At 42.7% G+C, this 12,255-nt stretch overlaps 1 protein-coding gene across 1 annotated transcript in view; it reads right to left on the bottom strand.

The window, feature by feature from the left end:
- mitfb (melanocyte inducing transcription factor b) overlaps positions 1–12,255 on the bottom strand; it is a 91,407-nt gene that overhangs the window by 57,705 nt on the left and 21,447 nt on the right. The window lies entirely within an intron of this gene.

The raw sequence follows: 12,255 nt of genomic DNA, 5'->3' as shown, positions 1-12,255 counted from the left end.
CGCGACACGTGAATCAGGAACGGGCCAGTCAACAACCGCCTGGACCTTAGACGTATCCATACTAATTCCCTCTGCAGAGATGACAGAGCCCAAGAACGTTACAGAGGACACGTGAAAAGAGCATTTCTCAGCCTTTACAAAGAGTCGATTTTTGAGTAAGCGTTGAAGAACGCGGCGAACATATTGCACATGGACTTGGAGAGAGGGTGAGAAAATCAATATGTCATCGAGGTACACAAACACAAATACGTTAAGCATATCCCGAAGGACATCACTGACAAGGGCTTGAAAGACGGCGGGAGCGTTGACCAAACCAAACGGAAGGACCTTGTATTCAAAGTGCCCGAGGGGTGTACTAAAAGCGGTCTTCCACTTGTCCCCCTCTTTAATTCGTACGAGATGGTAAGCGTTGCGAAGATCAAGCTTATAAAAAAATCTTTGCTCCCTGCAAGATTTCGAAGGCCGATGACATCAGTGGCAAGGGATAGCGAAGACAAAGAACAAAGAAAAAACTCGAACCGGCTGGAGACGAGGACGGAATAATTGTGCCGGCTTTGAGGGAGTCAGGCAGATAATTCTCTAATGCCTCCCGTTCTGGAGCCGAGAGAGAATAAAGTCTTCCCCAAGGGGGCGTGGTTCCCGGGAGAAGCTCAATACTGCAGTCGTAGGGGCGGTGTGGAGGGAGAGAAGTGGCCCGGGAACGACTGAATACCCCCCGCAAATCGTGATACTCCTCCGGTACTCCAGACAAATCCCCTGCCTCTTCCTGAAAAACAGAAACAGAAGACACAGGAGGAACAGCAGACACAAGACAATTAACGTGACACGATAATTTCCAAGACAAAATAGAACCCTGGGACCAATCGATGTGGGGATTATGAAGCTTAAGCCAGGGATGGCCCAATACCACTGGAGTAAATGGAGAATGAAAAATAAGAAAATAAATTGTTTCTCGGTGATTACCAGAAACGGTAAGAGTCAATGGAACAGTCTCTCTCTGAACCTTAGGTAGAGAACTACCATCTAGGGCGAAAAGAGGAGTGGAATACTTTAAATAGGTGAGAGGAATACCTTGCTGAAGAGCCCACTCCTCATCCATAAAGTTGAGAGTCGATCCCCCAGAGTCGATCATGGCGGAGCAGGTGACAGATGAACTGGACCACCGAAGATGCACAGGTAGTGTGGTGCATGGAGTCTGAAGGGGTAACCTTGGTGATAGCGCTCGCCAGTAACCCTCCGCCTACTGACAAGCGCTGGCTTTTACTGGGCATGACAAAGCAAAGTGATTGGGAGCAGCACAGTACATACATAGTCGATTAACAATCATTCTCTCGCGTTCCTTAGGAGAAATTCGCAGACCTCCAAGCTGCATGGGTTCGGGATCCGAGCTTATAGAAGAGGAAACGGAACCAACCGAGGGCATGGTTAACAGGACGGTCTCCATGCGGCGAGCTTGGCGTCGTAAATCGAATCTCTTTTCGGCCCGAATCGCCAGGTCAATGAGTTCGTCGTGCCGTGCGGAGACCTCTCGGATAAGGATCTCCTCCTTCACCTCAGAGTTGAGACCCTCCAAGAAACGAGCGACCAATGCGGGTTGGTTCCAGCCGCAGGTGGTTGCAAGAGTCCGAAACTCAATAGAAAAAATTAGGAACCGAGCGCTTCCCCTGCCGGAGAGAAGACAGCAACCGAGAAGCCTCCTCACCGTGAGCAGATCGGTCGAAGACCCGGATCATCTCGTCCTTGAACTGTGAGAAACTGAATATGCAATCCTTCTCCGCCTCCCAGTTAGCTGCTCCCCATTCCAGAGCCTGGCCAGCGAGAAGGGAGATAACATACGCCACCTTAGTGCGTTCCTTAGCGTACGTCAAAGGCTGCAGAGAGAATACCACCTCGCATTGGGTCAGAAACGACTGACACTGTGTGGGCTCACCAAAATAAATGGGCGGATTATTAATTCGGGGCTCCAGAGAGTCATGAGACACCTGCGAGGCGGATGGCTGGAGACGCATATTATGGACCTGACAGGAAAGATCCGACATCTGAGCGGCCAGGGTCTCAACCGCGTGTCTGGCTGCGGAGATGTCCTCATGCTTGCCCAGAAGGGCACCCTGGTGTTCGACAGTGGACTGGAACGCGTTGCCACTCGCTAAATCCATTTCTGGTCAGTTTGTTCTGTGACGAGGTTAGAGAGGACTCAAAAGCGAAAGTAACAATCACAGCTTTTTAATTGGCTCAAATCTACGACCACAGGTAACTCAAACAGAGGTTACAATATAAATCAGCAACTGAAGGCCCAAGTAGAACTGGCAGTAAAACTTGAACAGAAATTCACCTCTGTGGTACTGGCAGAGATGAGCTGAAGGCTGGAGAAGCCGTGACTCAGTAACTCACAGAGCTGGTATGACGAGCATGGTATCAAACTCTTAGCAGGTATGGTTTTGGAAGTACTGTATATTGAATGGACACAGAATAATACTAGAGATAACAAGTTGCACTCTCAAGACAGGACTGGACAAGACTGGTTGCACGCATCTGCAAACATCGAACAAACTGACAACAAGACAAGGAAAGAGAGGGTTAGAAAAAGCCAAGATAATGAAAGGAGATGAGGAACAGGTGGAGAGAGATGAACCTAATGAAAAGTGATAACAGCTGTCAGTAATGAAATTGAAAGTGAAGTGTGTGTGTGTATGAGTGCCCAGCAGAGGGAGACAGGGACAGAGAAAGAGCCAGGATCATGACAGTTCAACCAAGAAACTTTGCATGGGCTCGGAAAACTTTTGTGTTCTCTCGAAAAGTGGTGTGTCCCCCATGAAACTTTGCACTCTCTCGCAAAAGTTTTGGTTATGTATGTAACCCTTGTTCCCTAAAGAAGAGAATGGAGATGTGAGTCGGACGTACTGTACTGATTGGGATCACGCTTTGGGATCCTGTCATCTTCAAGGATTGATTAAATGAGCCAATGCACATTGGCATGCGAGATTTGCATCTTGTGCTTCACCCAACAGCGCGGGTATAAACACGGAAGCGGACGCATGCACCATTTGTTTTTCGCTGAGGAGCCGAGCGGAGGCCGGGGTCAGCAGTAGTCCAGCAATGTTGGTGACGGGACTCATGTCTCCGTTCCCTCTTTCAGGGAACAAGGGCTACATACGAAACCAAGACGTTCCCTTTCAGTTCAGTCAGGTTCGGCATGAGTCAGACGTACCGTACTGATTGGGATCCCAATTAACACGCCCCCTAGTGCTGCCACCTACCAGTGCCTAGAAAAAGCCTCCTGACCCCCCGCATTTATTGAGGCGGAGATGGGACAGGGCCTAGGCCAGGGAAGTCCACTACTGTAACACCACATGTAACAGACGAAGAGCTGGTCTGAGGTCCTGAGGCTTTGCGTTCTGTCCACGTGTAGGCGCAGAGCGTGGACAGGACAGAGAAAGGGCTGGGTCTGCCTCTTTTGGGGGCACCGCTTGCAGGTTCACCACCCTGGGGTCTCAGGACTCGGCCATGAAGCCAGTGCTAAAGCGGTCTCATATGAAGCAAACTCAGCGGGTTTACTGCGCTGCAGATGCCATATGCCCCAGGAGCCTCTGAAAAAGTTTCAGTGGGACCACTGATCGGAGGCCAATTGGCTTCGAAGCGAAAGACAAATGGTGCGTGCATCGTCTTCCACATTTATACACGCTGCGGGGCGGAGCGCAAGATGCAAATCTCACACACAAAGGTGCATTGGCTCATTCTATCAATATGGACATGATTAATCGATGATCGACTATTGATCATTAAGAATTTAGTGGATCACATTTAATTTGTTATCGATTATTATTAAACTAATGCTGCTGCGTTGCGTAGTGTGAGTGGAAAGTGAACGTGTTCCCCGGGCTGGTGATGTAAGCGTGGAGGTACCTGTGCACCTGTGCAGTCCCCTCATCAGAGCATTGTTTTCAGCGGCAGGACTGAAGCATTTGTTTACACTCGACGCGTCCTCACGAGTGTGAAGGTGCGCGCGGCAAAAATGAGTATATAAACACCTTGTCCGTTTGGGGAGGTGCGCACGCAGTCTGCAGAGACTCGCGCTCACGCACTGATTTGCAAGGGGAAAGTGTAAACAAGGCTTGACGGTCACCGTGCAGGTTGCGGTCGCGTCTGACCCCAGATCATGTCATCAACATGCGCATATTTAGCCTAACCAAACGCTCACTTTAACTGCCTCAAGTTGATCATCTTGTAATAAAGATCTAATCGAGGAAAGACACGCTTTATTGTTGTATTTTCATTGCATTTTTAATTTATAAAAAGTGAAATATAACAAATTTGAACATAAAAATATTAATGATTAATCGATAGTCGATCGTTAATTCTTCCGACGATCGACTAAGAAAATTTAATCAAGTGCCCATCCCTACTCGAAGATGACAGACTTCCTAAGCGTGATCCCAATCAGTACAGTACGTCCGACTCACATCACGTGACCGAGCTGAAAGGGAACTTTTGTGTTCTTTTGCAAATGCTTTATGTTCACCCGACAAATTTGGAATCGCTCATGAAACTTTTATATTATTTCGCAAATGCTTTGCATTAAGCCGGCAAATGTTGGATTTGCTCACAAAACTTGTGGGTTCTTTCGTAAATAATTTGCGTTCAGCTGACAAACTTTGGATTTGCTCGCAAAACGTTTGCATTCTTCTGTGAAACGTTGTATTTGATTGCAAAACTTTATTGTTCCACCTTGAAAATTTTTCCTTCCAGCTCATTTTATTCCCATCAACTTTTTTTAAAGGCACTGTATATCTCTAGCCTGGTTCTACCAGACTCTCGTACATACATTTAATTTGTACAGAGAGTCTGGCCTCCCTCAATTGAGAAACGTTTCCTTCCTTGTAGGCGGGTTCACTATTAAAGTTCAAATCTATTGGATCTGCCCAGAGTCACTCACGATCTGCCATAGCCAATCGCTAATGTGTGGTCGTGAGTGACGTATGTCATGCGCCGAAACGGCTGGAAACAACCATAGACAGTAAAAGAAACAACAAGTCCGAACTCCGAATGATCAGAGGATTAAATTTACAATAGGATTTCAGTCAACGAGAGCTGCAGGTTTTGTTAATCTAGGAACAATTATTAATTCGAAATGTATATTTGACATGAAGGACAGTGATTATTCAGTCAATGCTGTAAGTTACAGTGAATGATCAGTCTGTCTGCAGATGTGTAATAAACAACAATTTTTCATATTACGTATTTTTGTTTCTTAATTACCTTAATTATGGTCTTCAAAGTATGTGTTTGTACATTTTTATATGGCATTTAGTTGTTTTTTTTTATTAAAACAAATTAACCATTGACATCTAAAACTGAAAATCAAATAGGCTATAGTCTCCAAAGTATGGGTTTTCAAATTTTTATTTATGACAATTTTTTTTTTAAATCACAACCAATTTGTATGATTTACAACATGTAAAACTGACACACCAACCTCCTGCACGAGTGCACAAAGGGGCTCAAAATGTTCTATTCATCACAAGAATCAGTAAATTTACTGTTGGGAATCTGAGCGACTGACATGACTCCTGAGCGGATCTTCAACAATAGTTTAGCAGCCAGGACTCGGGGCTTCCGAACACCGCGAACACCAGGCTAAAGTCCAAAATGTCACGGTCATTGTGCACGAGCTGCCCAGCACAAACTTCCAACCTTTCTGCCTCCTTCACTTGGTCCTCCGTTGTGCAACAAGAGGTGAGACGACAACAATCCAAATTCTGTATATTCGGCAGTTTCTTTTCCAACAACGGACCGAATAGCTTTTCTCACGTCTTTCTCCGCTGCCATTACTGCACTCAAACTGACGCACTACATCAACGTCATCGTTCTCAGCCACTCCCTCTATTCGCTGATTGGTCCTACAAAAAATTGATTTCTGGAAACCTAAGGATATGGAGCGGTCCCAGACGCAGTACTGAAGGAAAATGAAATTGAGCGGAAGTGCGTAGGCGGGCGCAGCCAGGCTAGTATATCTCACCATATAATAGAAATTCAACGGAAAAAAAAAAATGTTTAATGTATTTAATTAATATTGTGAAAATGCAAAGTTTCAAGGGGGAATGAAGTTTAAGGAGCAAATGCAAGGTTTGTCAGGGGAAAACAAACATTTGCAAGAGAACACAAATGTTTTGCAAGGGAATGTAAATTTTCTAGGCGGAGCACAGCCCGCCTTAGGGGCTCCATACATATTTACTATTGCCATGACACAACATTATTGCTGTATTCAAATCCAGTTATAAAGGCTTTAGTTTTTTAATCTGACCCAATCACAGCAGCAGGTGATATAAAGAAAAGTACAGTGTGATCATGTCTCTTAAGGTGTATTCACCCCACCCCTGTCTTGTTTGGTTCGATTGAATCAAACTCAACTTCGTTTCCCTCCTTGGGGCGGATCTTTCGGGCATGTGTGAATACAGTGATCGCAATCGGGTGCGGAACAGACAACCGTACCGAGAGATACCAGCTGAAGAGCTGGTCACAGTCCGGTTCCAAACGAACTCTGGTACGGTTTGTTTAAGGTGTGAACATGACCCGACCTGATTGCAGAAAGCACTGTGCCTTTTTTGTAGGGTTGGGAACCGAGAACCGGTTCTTTTCCAGAACCGGTTGTGTTTTTGAAAAAATACCGGAACCGTGCAAAATTTCGGTTCCGAAAACGGTTCTGATGCCGATGCGATATTATCATGTGGGCGAAGTGCTGGGAGTAGAAGACGCCGTCTTATTCCTAAATGACAAAAACTTCACCACTGAAGTTGCGATTTGCTCTCACACGCGCTGCATTTGTCACACACAGACACACGCACGCTGCGCGCGCCGACCGCCGAGTCACTCTCTAGCCTACATTCAAATCTGTTTGCGCTGAGAGAGAGAGAGAGCAGTTGTCGATATGAAACTGCTTTACAATCACACAGTCTCAATATTTATTTGTTTCACATATTCAAATGATTTCCGTTACAGAATTAGTGAGATTATAGTTTGAGTAAACATTGACGGTAGTGGTCAAAACAGATGCAGTCCGTATATTTTTTGTGTTCAGAATTTACAAAATATATACAATGAGCGAGTGCATCATAATGTTTTTTTTTTCAAACCGTGTTTTTGTCTTATCATGAATCACTACGTAAAGCCTGTAATAAGCGTTAATACTCGGACTTCTTTAGACTGGCCGGCGGATCGCAGCTGCTGCGGAGTAGCCCAATGCCTGCGTGACTCGTCATGGACATAAACAGAGAGAAGTAGCTCCGGCAACAATGTTCTTCCGCAAGACGCATGCAGTTCTGTTTATTAACTGCTAGAGCGCCGATTTATCCAGTAATGAAATAAGTAAAGTCTTTATGAATCAATCATTCAAACCGTTTTAAAAAATAATCTGTTCTACACACATATGCGTGTTAAAGCATACTATTCCTTCTGAGAGGGTATTCTTCACTGTTGGAGATACAATAAAGGAGAGGTCTAAATTATTATAGAGAATGCAGAATTTTTTAATTTCCTTTATATATAATTTTTTTTTTTTTTTGCAAAGATTGCTTAATAATATTTTGAGTTTGTTTACATTACCAGTCTGTTAAACTTAATTTGTCATGTACTATAAGAAATAAACACAAAAAGGATTGTGGATTTTTCTCTTACTAATATTTTTAATTGAATGGGAACCGGAACCGGAATCGTTTGGCGGAACCGGAATCGGAACCGGAAAATTTCTCACTATTCCCAACCCTACTTTTTTGACAGGGTAATTTGAGGTGATGATATGCCAATACATTAGGGGCCTAATACACTTCAAGGAGCAGTTGATTGAAAAAAAACTCAATCTCGCGTGTTATCTTCACCCAAAAAGCGCACAATCAGAGAGAGAGAGAGAGAGAGAGAGAGAAAGAGAGAGAGAGAGAGAGACAGAGGCGCTCAAACACCGAATTGATTCCTGTTTTGCGTTTCCTTGCCCTTGAATGCACACATGCACACAAAACTATGTTAAAATCTTGTCTAAATACCCGTCCTGGCAAGAATTCTCTCAGTTATTTCATAAGTGGACAGTTGAGAAAGAAATCATGGTAACACTTTACAATAAGGTTCATTAGTTAACAACATTAGTTAACTTTAACTAAGAATGAACAAAACTTCTACAGCATTTGTTAATCTTTGTTAATGTTAATTTCAACATTTACTAATACTTTATTAAAATCTTGTTGACATTAGTTAAAGGAGCAATGTGTGACTTTTAGCGACATCTAGTGGTTCGGTTGCGAGTTTGCACCAGGTTTGCACTAAGGGCTCAGCCCACTGCTCACCCCTCCCTTTCGAAGAAGCTACGGTTGCTAAAACGGGACAAACATCTCGTCGGCTGAGACAGCAGAGAATAGCCAGAGTAAGCCAAGAGTGTGTAACATTGTCACTGTTTCTGTACCACAGTCCATTATAAACCGCATCATAATTACTGTTTACAAAGCCATAGTCAGGTGAGGATCAAGGGTTTTAATATATAATTTAATAAAATAATATTAATCAGCTGATTGTCTCACAAACGTAACCAGCAGCACATTTATCCCCACATACTGTAGCAAACCCATAATACAGCGAGGGAGCAGCTATATATTTTTTCTAACAGGGTAGTAATAGTTTAGCTGGCTAATATGAGCTGTTACTGTGGCTGAGCTGGGACGCGTCTGCATGAGTCCAAAGGTCGGAACTGCGCGCGCTGTTACAATCATGTCATCTCCGCATCCCATAGATACTATTTACTACACACAATAGGCTTTTTTTCTCTAATTTTGAAAAATCTTCGCGATCGACTTTAGTGATAAAAGACTTTAGTAAAAGTCTCTATCGACGGGTTAGTGATTCCTGTAACGTACTGTTTTACGGTCAATGACATGAATACTAATCATCAGCTGTCTCACGAACGTAACAGCACATCTATCCCCAATATAACAAACCCATAACACAGCGAGGGAGAACTAAGTTACATGAAACAATCCCAACTACATATTTTACACCACTCACAAGGGAAAAGTCACTACTCACGGAGTGTAAGGCTAGCTTCCAGCTTTCCGCTACTTCTCTTTCAAGGTAGTGATGAAACGCGTTCTGTAGCACTGTGTGTTCGCGTTCGGCTACGGTAGGAATATGACGTCACAACATGGCGACCTTCATAGAAGGGGATTCCCGCGGTTATGGAGCTATTAATGTCTCATTCTAAGGTAATAAAAACATTACGGTTAATTAAGTAAGTTCTTTATACACCACTGAAAACATAGTTATGGATGTCATATTGCATTTCTGTTAATAGATACTCAACTTTGTTACACATTGCACCTTTAATGCACTGTGAACTAACATGAACAAACAATCAACAGCTGGATTTCTATTAACTAACGTTAACAAAGATTAACAAAAACAGTTACAAATGTATTGCTCATGGTTAGATCATGTTAGTTAATACATTAACTAATTTATAATAAATGAACCTTATTGTAAAATGTTACCGAAACCATGCATGTCAATTTTTTTCAGTTTGTGCATTCGGTCTTAAAGTGACAGCACACACCTAACATGTCTACTGTGTCATTAATGTTAATAAAACAATAAAATACAGCTTTAACAAAGATGAAACTAATTTCTGTACCTGAAGCATTCTGTGCTTCTCATCCTCCCTGCCTACCCGTCTCTACAGCACGACTTCACTATCCAGCTAGATTCTTCCTCAATCAGTCCATCAAGGTCAGTCAGAAATCTGGGAGTAACCTTTGATGATCAGCTGACCTTCACAGACTACATTACAAAAACAGCTCAATCATGCAGGTTTGCAATGCACAACATCAGGAAGATCAGCCCTTTCCTAACTGAGCATGCAACACAACTTCTCGTTCAGGCCCTGGTTATTATACTGCAATGCTCTTCTTGCTGGATTTCCATCATGTGCAACTAAACCTCTACAAATGATTCAGAATGCTGCAGCTCATCTGGTCTTCAACGAGCCCAAAAGGGCCCACGCCACGCCACTCTGCACTGGCTGCCACTCGCTGCTCGCATCAAATTCAAGGCGTTGACACTTGCGTACAGACTGACCACAGGATCAGCTCCCTCCTTCTTCCACTCATTACTACAAGTCTACATCCCTAGCAGAAGCCTACGATCAGTCAATGAGCAATGGCTCGTGGTACCATCACAGAGAGCCTCAAAATCACTTTCCAGAACATTCTCATTCACGGTACCATTCAGGTGGAATGATCTCCCACCCTCACCCGCAATGCAGAATCCCTGACAACATTCAAGACAACGCTTCTCTTCTGTGAGCACTTAACATATTTTTTTTTTTAAACAACAGAGGGAATTCGCGTGACGTCACCGTCGGCCGGAGTGCCTGCAGTTACTCACAAAGAGTGGCAAAATGACTGAGCGGCTGTATTTTTTTTCAGCGTGAAATACAAACACAACACATATAAAGTGGGAGACTGTACAACTAGATTTGACAAAAAAAATCGGAGGTATATTTTTACAGACTGCTATAGAAAGGGGAGCAAATGGATCGCTGCAATTCACAGAAACAACTGGACTCCAGTCAGCGAAAGGTGGATTTGCAGTTATCATTTTGTATCAATATGCTGAATTTAGATGTAAAATCATACCCATATAATTTGTATTGTTATATATATTAAAAACTCATCAATTAAATATTTATCATTGCATATTCTGCATTATTGGATGTTTTTTTTAATAAACACTGACCAAAAAAAAAAAAAACTATAAAGTTTTAGGGCTGGCCGATATGATGATATATATAGGCTATATATAACACTGATATAAGTGAACACCTGGATTTAGACCTACCTATATTATATTTATATAAAGCGTTCACAGGCAAATTTGCTTTATGTTTAGGTCTTGCTTTTATTTCCCCGGTGTCGAAATCAGGCAAACATAAATGTCAGGCAACACGATTCCTGGCTGCATGTCAGTATCCATGGATCACTGGATCTTTAGTAAGTTGGAAGGAACATTATATTGAGTCCAACATTTAGTTTAAATTGATAAAATTGTTCGTTTTAGTCGCATTTTCGCAGTTTCCCCTATTAAATCCAGTCACGCAGCAGATCTTTTGCCACTCAGTCACTCAGGGGTTGTTCCGGCGGGAAAGTGAGGTTAATGCATTCCCTCTGTTAAAAAAAAAAAAGTCCTTTTCCTTTAAATCCTTGCTTATCTGGCTTATGCTACTCCGAGCAATATCTGAACTTTGTATTTTGAGCACTTCTTGCATTGTTTTTGCCTCTTCACGAAAAATGTAAAAAAAAAAAATGTAAAAAAAACCTAAAAATTTAAAATGAATACAAGCCTACTGTTAGACTTTGAAACTTTGTTTAGTATCTCTGCTTGTAATGTTGTGTATTTGTTCTTATTGTATTACTGACTGTTCACTTGTTTTAATAATTTTTTAAATGTATCAGTTAGTCTAGTAGTTTTTTTAAGTGGTATCAAAGAACTTCAAGTGAGCTGTAAGTAATAAATAAGCACAAAGTTACAATTCCCCATATGATGCTCATAAGTTTCTTCATATTGTGTTAGTAGTACTACGAACGATCTTCACGATTAGTCTGTTTTTGCACTTCCTGCTTGATCATTTCTGTCCAATGAATGGATGACCTTAGTGGTTTTGTTCACAAATTTTGGTTTCATTTGCAAAAAGGGCAGTGTGAAAGCGAACCACAACAAACAAACAAACAAACAAACAAACAAACAGAAAAACAACATTGTATTTGGTCCTGACCAAAGCAAGTGAACTAGCAGACTTTCCTGGTGTGAATACACCCTTACACTTTAATGGCGTATAGACCAAAAGCCAACACCACTTCCACACAACAGTCCTTATCAGTCCTAACGAAATCTCTGCCACTGAACTGGCCACTCCAAGCATATTTTCTGTTGTCATTATAAAAATAATGTGTGTGTCTGTGTGTTTTCAATGCTCGGGGTCATGTTCCATTTTGGTGTGTGCGGCATGAGTGGACCATCTCTGCTCCGCTGTGTGTATGTGTGTCAGGAAAAACAATGAGTTCACAGTCTTGCGTGGCCACACCCCCAGATTGCCCTAGCCAATCAGAGATCTGCATCAGGCTGACCTCCTCCACTCACCTCAGAGCGCTGCCATGTGCTGTTTAAGTATATACTGCTCATTTGAGGCCAGTCATGTCCCATGATACTATTTAAAAACAATGTCAA

Source organism: Pimephales promelas, chromosome 20 (assembly GCF_988280905.1).
Source record: "Pimephales promelas chromosome 20, fPimPro1.hap1.1, whole genome shotgun sequence".
NCBI classification, from domain to species: Eukaryota; Metazoa; Chordata; class Actinopteri; order Cypriniformes; family Leuciscidae; genus Pimephales; species Pimephales promelas.
This window is presented reverse-complemented; position numbering and strand designations above follow the sequence as displayed.